General features: G+C 35.2%; 1 long non-coding RNA gene across 1 annotated transcript; it reads left to right on the top strand.

The window, feature by feature from the left end:
- On the top strand, window positions 1-6,324 carry LOC129270520 (uncharacterized). Its single transcript, XR_008585548.2, has 2 exons — window positions 1-696; window positions 6,078-6,324. It is a non-coding gene; the product is annotated as an uncharacterized LOC129270520 (long non-coding RNA).
- The last annotated feature ends 1,442 nt before the right edge of the window (window positions 6,325-7,766 follow it).

Raw genomic sequence — 7,766 nt, 5'->3', positions numbered from 1 at the left:
ACAATGAATTCAGTTCGCTCGCAGAACATCCACGCCTTCGTCAATACTTACCCCCTTCCCACAAACGTACACAGCTATATAGATCCCTCTCTTCAGATTTGGAGCCCCTCCAAGGCCATAAAGGCTGTTTTTTAGCTGAAAGAAAACTTCCAAATGACTTCTGTCAAGATTTTAAGAAGAAATCTTGGATGGACTTATCAACAGGCCCCGTCGTTCAAATCGTCCCGAACAAAACCTCTTTGAAGACGCCTCAGTGAATTCTCGTAAGTCGGAGAGAAATCTTGTGGAAAGGACTCGGCTGTCCTTTGCTCTGGCAGTCTAAGTGAGTTGTATTACTGCATGGAGTAAACAAGAAGACAGAGAAATACAGTTGTCATTGTGTATGTTTGTAGGTGGAGGATTAGCCGAGGTGTCTGAATGGGAGACGACTTTGAATTAAATCCATGTTAAAGACGATTACCTTGAATTCATATAAGTGATACTACTATTCCCAAGCACACTCTTGAAACGAACCTCGGTTTCATCACCGTTTTCACCAAGGACTAAGGAGAATATCATGTATTTCCCCCGTTAATTTCCTGTCCATGATGTCTTCTTATTCACAACTTTGTGGTTGTTTTTCATAGCTGCACTGCAACAAAAGTTTACATTTGGAACTGTGACCCATTCGTCGTGGATTTATTCTCTCTGAATCTGGTGAGTATGACTCTGATTCAATCACAGGAATATTCAAAGAAAACTTATAATAAAATTACAGTGAAAAAAAAATGGTGATTTAGCTGCACAATACAATATTCGTATTTTTTTAAGTTGCCGTATACCATTTAATTATGAAATAAACACAAGAATCATGTCAATTTCTGAACTGACACATTAGACTGATTAGTAGTCATTAATTGTAAATGTCAACAACCGCTTCTGTTCAATGCCAGTTGTTTAAAGTGCTCCCATTCCCCTTCATATTCAGAAGTTTCGAGGAGTTTCGAAAGTTTTCATTAATTCCAAGAAACCATTTGTTGTATCGTGTTATATTATGTAGGGATTCCAAGAATAGAATCTAGACTGACCAAAACGCACAAAATCTTAGATATATATATGCCTCGCCCTAGCTCCTTTCTTAATATTATGTCAGACTTTAAAGGTTTGAATTGTGCTGTTATATACAAATTAGAGGCCGGATCCATGTCTTTATCATCCTTAACCATTAATTAAAAGAGAACAGAAAGAGGAATATCGCATTATATCTCAATGATTATATTGCATGATTCTTTTGGAAATTCCCTGATATTTCAGTTTGTTTTAGAATTTTCTCATTTTGAAAAGCTTCTGCTTTTACTTCCGTTTTTTCCTATTCTGATAATAGTATCTTCTCACTTTTTTTCGGGGAGGGGGGCTCTGAGCCATATAAGTAAATGAAAATTGTTATCTTTTTCCAACCAAGCTAAAGCATAAGCTGAAGAAAGAATTATTAACAAACCCACTCTGGCCTTTAGTAAGGTTGAGAAAATGAGAGAATGTGGCGTACCTTAGTTAAACACTCCCATGAGGAATGCAATTCTGTTTGATCTAAACACTCGAGAAATGAGCAAAACAACTTCCCCCAGCACTTCAGAAACACAACCTTCTTCAGCCGAACAACCCACAAACCCACTACAACATTCAAGTTTGGGGTTTATCAGGTCTAGAACCCGGAGCATATGGAGTATCTAGTTTCTTTGCACAGTGTGTTTAAATACTTGTCATAATAACGTGAGCAAATACGTCGAGTCGGAAGCCAATTAAAGAAAGAATAAAAAGCGGTTGGTTTAGAGGTACGCCAAGAGCTGATGTCATTATGGTTGCCCTGCTGTACAACCAGCGCATAAATAGCCATAAGACGTACTTGCCAAGCTTTATCCAGTCCATACCATGAGGCCGGGTTTTTACATTGAAGCTTTTGTCGTCATTTCAAAATTATCGTCTGAGACTGAGATATTATTTCTTTTGATAGGAAACTAGTTTGTGAGACGGTTAAATGGAGGTCAATATGTCCTTTCCAGTGTGTACCCTCATTTAGAATAAAGGGTAACCAGCGTTTTGAGGTGAGAACAACAATTCAGCCTCGTCCTGTGTATTGGTTATTCTCTCCCATTCACCTGTTTTCATTCCATGATAAATGATTGCATTTTATAGCATTGAATCGCCTATGTGTATGTTGAAAAAGTAACATTGCAGTATATCCTGCTTCCTATTCCTTCCACCCCCTCTCTCCGTCTCCGTCTGCTTATCTCTGTTGCTCTGAAATTTCTTCGCTTCTATTTTATTCATTATCTCTCCTTTTCTCATTTCTTCATGCTCTTCTTTTCATTTTCCCTTCTATCCGCCTTTCTTTAAATTTCTTTCTTTCTTCCTTCTTTACTCTTCTCTCATTCTCCTGTCTTTCTTCCTCTTTTTCTTTTTTTAAATTCATTCCTTCCATCCCCTTCCCTCTTTTTTATCATTCTCGAGGGGAGTGGGTGAATCTGATCCTGTTATATATAGCAGCACTCTTTCTTCACTTATTTAATTTGCATGCTTTCAAAACTCACTACTATGGAATAATATAAAAACACATAAAATTGACACACTAATTAGCTGCAAAGTAAATAAAGATTTGAGAAGTAACATCAAACAGTATTCTATTCATTCATGACAAAACTTTTAGCGTTACCGGAGAGAGAGAGATATCATGTCCTTAGATGATATGTCAGTTGTTCCAACTTGTCTTCCAAAATCTGTCAGGACATCTCCCGCGTTTGTCAGCATCCTCATTAACTCTCGGTCAAATCTCTTTTCCTTCCTCCTCTTGCTATCTTTCAGATATGTTTCACAACACTCGTGAATTTGATGACTTCGTTCTTTTCTTTTCTTATTATTCTGAAGGTATAGGTGTTAAGAAGAGAACACATTTTCGCATCCAAATCGTTATAATATATATATTTTTTTAATGGTTTGTTGTTTCCTTTCATATACTGGGCATGTAAATTGTCATTTGTAGGTATTTCGTTCCTTCTTAATATATTCTTTCATTACTCTACTCAAGCTAGATAGCCCCCCCCCCCCCCCGCGGCCCCGCCTCTCTCCCCCTCTCTCTCTTTCTCTCTCTCTATCTAACTATCGATTTCTCCTTTTCTTGTTTTCCTGATTTTCACCATTCATTTCTATCTGTTATCATTCCAAGCTAAATTGTTCGGGTAGTTTAATTAAAAGTTAAAAATCCAAAGGATAATAAAACTCACTTGTGCTTGAAAAGTAAGAGAAAATAGATAGAGTTAACATAACAGACCTGGAATCATCGCCTGTTAATATAGGTTCAAAATGAGTTCTGAATTATTGACATAAATTTGAGAAAAAAACTCTTACATAATTATCTATAGATTATTAAACAACAGATTTAATTTGTTGCAACCTTTTTCTACCTATATTTTCAAATGAGCTCGTAAAGAATATCTTTGAACAATATACCTTCCAACCTCACGATACTCAATTAAACCCAATTCGCAACTCTCTCTCTCAAATATCCAGTACATACGTAAGAGATTATGTTTTCCATTTTATTACATATTTGTTACAAATAATAATAATATTCAACTATGGGTTAGAGAGAAAAAGTCGTGTCTGCCTAGCTAACAAATAAGTAATGTCGTTTTCTGACCACTTACAATTAAGTCGTTTAGGTGAAATAGCTATATAGCTGTTTAGTAATAATAATAACAACGGTATTAATTATAATAATCATAAGAAGAATACTAATAATCATATTCATAATGGTAGTAATAATAATGATAAACATGATAATAGTAATAATGAAAATAATAAATAAATAGATAAATAAATGAATAAATAAATATGTAAATAAATAAGTAATCAATGATAATAAGAATAACGATGGTGATGTTAATACATAGTTCTCGTTTTTAATATTTTCCAGATATCTTCATAACCTTTTAAAAATATATCCAGAATGAGCCCACTCGTTGGAGTCGTCTCAATGGTCTTTAAGGGTCAAGTTCACCCCAGAAAAATGTTGATTTGAATAAATAGAGTAAAATTAAACTAACATAACACTGAAAATTTCATCAAAATCGGATGTAAAATAAGAAAGTTATGACATTTTATAGTTTCGCTTATTTTTCGCAAGACAGTGATATGCACATTTCAGTGGCATACAAAATTAATGAGACAGTCGATGATGTCCCTCACTAATTTGTTTTGTTTTTTATTGTTTGAATTATACAATATTTCATTTTTTACAGATTTGGCAATAAGGACCAACTTGACTGAACTGTATGGTATTAAACAATGCTAATTCCACATGCTCAGGGAGGAATTAATCGTTGCTTCACTTGACAATGAGGAGAAAATTTGAATACTTCATATTTCATATAATAAAATACAAAATAAATAGTTAGTGGATGACGTCATCAGTCTCCTCATTTGCATACCGATCAAGATGTGAATATAACTGTTTTGTGAAATTAAGCAAAACTTTAAAATATCAAAACTCTCTTATTTTACATCCGATTTTTATGAAATTTTCAGTGTTATGCTTGTTTGATTTTCCTCTTTTTATTCGAATTAATTTTTTTGTTGGGGTGGACTTGTCCTTTAAAGTGCTTCGTCTCTGGGTGTGCTCCTTGCATGAGATTATAAGCGTGATAACTCGGTTGGGGAAAGGGGAGGGGTATTAATAAATTCCGGTCGAGCCGGCTTGATATTTGTGAACTATGAATTTTTGCACGAATTATCGAAATCTGAAAGTGACATGATCTTGGCAATGTCCCAAACCGTTACACACGCCAATGGATAATGTACAAGTAGTTTGTTGGTCGTATGAGGGAACGCTTATAGACAACAATAGGCATTGTAAATCAAATGTGATAACCTTTCGCTTGACCCTACAAGATAAAGTGTCACAACCATATCGCAAAATTTTAAGTGTTGAAACCTGAAACACTTTGTGAAATTTGGGTTTGGTATTTTTGTTCATTATTTAGACTACATTTTTATTTTCCCCGGTAAGATACCGAGCGCTTAGAAACACCTGTATTACGCACCATACAATTATTATTATTATTTTATTATTTTTTATTTCAAATGGCAATGGGTCGAATAATATTTTAAAATATATTTGACTTGATTCGATCAGAAATTATATATCCGTTTTATTCGTTATCTATTAACTCTCATGTAATTTCAAATCCACTAAAGATTAATGAAAACTGGAAAATCATTTCCCTATAATAAAACAAACATATAATCAATAACTATTACTATAGTGCGTTTATCAATACACGAAACGACAGATGTATTGAACACATAATGCTCGCTGTGCTCAACGAAAGGCCAATAAAGGACACAGTCTGGTAATATTAATATAACCCTCATCGTGGACGGGATGCGGAGACAATTATTCCTTAATCAAATTTGACATTGCATTGTCGCTATAGGATTGAAGCTCCCGGAGAATTGAAATTGTAATAAATCTTGATTGTTCTCTGTACTCTGATATAGGACACACTGGTGGGATGTGAATATTATTCTATTTAGTCAGAAAGGTAGTATTAACAAGTGGTAATCATTTGAATCTCTGTTTCATGCAAAACCTGGTGTTATATTTTGTAAATTGTGTTTTTTCCTCATTGTGAGGGGAGGGGGCTTTTTCTCTCCCTCTCCCTTTGTCTGTCTATGTCTACCTTTACTCTATTTGTTTCCCCATGTTTTCTTTTTCTCTCTCCCTCTCTTTCCCTTTCCATTCTCCCTCTCTTGTCAATCACAAGATAATTTGTTGCTACGTTGGGTGGAGTTCAGACAATGTCTTCTGGTATTCTGGGTGGTCTATTGGGTTATTGAACATCATCGAGGTACCGCTGAGACTAGACAGGGAGGGCACGTGTACTATGCAGCGAGGAGAAGAAAGAGCAGCTCGATGTTAGGGTTATGACGAATAAAGCCCCTTTCCGCTCTTCTCTCTCCATGCAAGAAGATTCAACGCTTCATTTTCGAATAACAATAACTTGATTTTCAAAACTTCATCCCCCTATTCATATTCCATACAGATGTCCATCAAACGGAATCATAACAAGGATATACTTCAGTGGAGATTTTAGGAGTATTTACTGATTTTAAGATGATTTCTCTTCAAATTCCCGTGTTACACGTTCGAATCTCTCTGCTGTGTCGGCTTGCCCTTGTCTTACCCGTGGTCGCTGCCCTGCTCAACGAGCCCGGCGCCCTGATCGAAGAGGCTGCAACCGTTACGGAAGAGGGCCTCAATCTCCTGCCAGGAGAGTCGCTTTCAAACAGGTAAAGTGGACCAAGATATCTTTCTGTTGATATCAAGACTTAATTATAACAAGGTAATTATACATGTATAGAACTTTGAACTTCCGAACGTTATTGGTTAGGACGAAGAGGTAGAGGTGGATCTTTAAGTTTCATTTTGAAAAAATGGACATGGGATCTGAACAATTTTGTCATCTTATGACAATTACTATAATAATTGCATCTGTTGATTTAAAAAAGATTTAAAAAAATAAGTCTTCACATCTGTAATACACAAACATTAAACAAAACAAATAATCACAGTAGCACACTTGAAATGATTCACCCGTATCAATATCTGATGCTTGAGATTGTAAGTCAAACACCTTGCACTCTACTATCACAAAGTCAAATGCACAATTAAACAACAGAGACAAATGTGACCTCAAAATAAATTGTTCGACTCAAAACGATGTATCATTATGAAGAAGATTCTATTTGTAATTTCCAAGAAAGGGTCGGTACAGTTTTAATCAGAAGTAGACAGCGAATTTCCATCATAAATATTGCTATGATATTCGTTCAAGAAGATGACCTCGATCATTTTGATATTCTCTCCTCAATGATATTTTTATGACTTTATATCACTATTCAACGAATACATGCACGATCTTCTCAAACCAAATGTAGAAACATTTCATTCTTGAATCAAATCTGTCGATCGGAGATTATGTTCACTCAGAGAAGTGTTCCCTGGTTCACTTGTTCCTCAATCTCATTTGAGACCATGCATTTAGACAGAGATCCATTTCTATGGAAATAATGATGAAGTACATAGTTATTAGTGTCAGATATCATTATGAGTCTGAAGAATTAATCCATTTCCATGAGCCTTTGCAGGTTGAAATGTATTGAATATTTTGGTCAGTTTTGAAAGAGTACTTTTCTTCGCATATGCAAAATTGAAAGAAAAAATCATAACAAAATGAGATTCATTAATTATCTTTAATAATCCATCAACTGGCAGTTCTTATTAATGCGTAATTATTAGTGCGACATTCAATTGAATTGCACAGACCTAAGAAAAGGCCGCGCAAGTATTTTTTTTAGGGGGGGGGGGGCAGTTTGCCAAAAATTTCGCTCTCGTCTACAAACCAGTCGACCTTTGGACCCCCCCCCAAAAAAAAAAATATATATATATATACTGTCAACACAACTAAAAAAATAATAATTGACTATCAAAATGTCCTATTTTGAGGTATTTGTATTTCCTCTTTTTTTTGGGGGGGGGGGGGGTGTCCATGAGCACTCCACGTTAATGGAATATTCATCCTTGATTTTTAAATCAAATGTTTGAGAGTGATAAATGATCCAATCTTGTGTCACTCATGTATACTACCTCAATGTTTATCCGTACCATCATTCTATTGTAAACATTCAGTCATAGTCATGTCATCATACTGTACACACAAAGAAGTCCAAAC

The sequence above is a fragment of the Lytechinus pictus genome, chromosome 2, assembly GCF_037042905.1.
Source record: "Lytechinus pictus isolate F3 Inbred chromosome 2, Lp3.0, whole genome shotgun sequence".
Lineage (NCBI taxonomy): Eukaryota > Metazoa > Echinodermata > Echinoidea > Temnopleuroida > Toxopneustidae > Lytechinus > Lytechinus pictus.
This window is presented reverse-complemented; position numbering and strand designations above follow the sequence as displayed.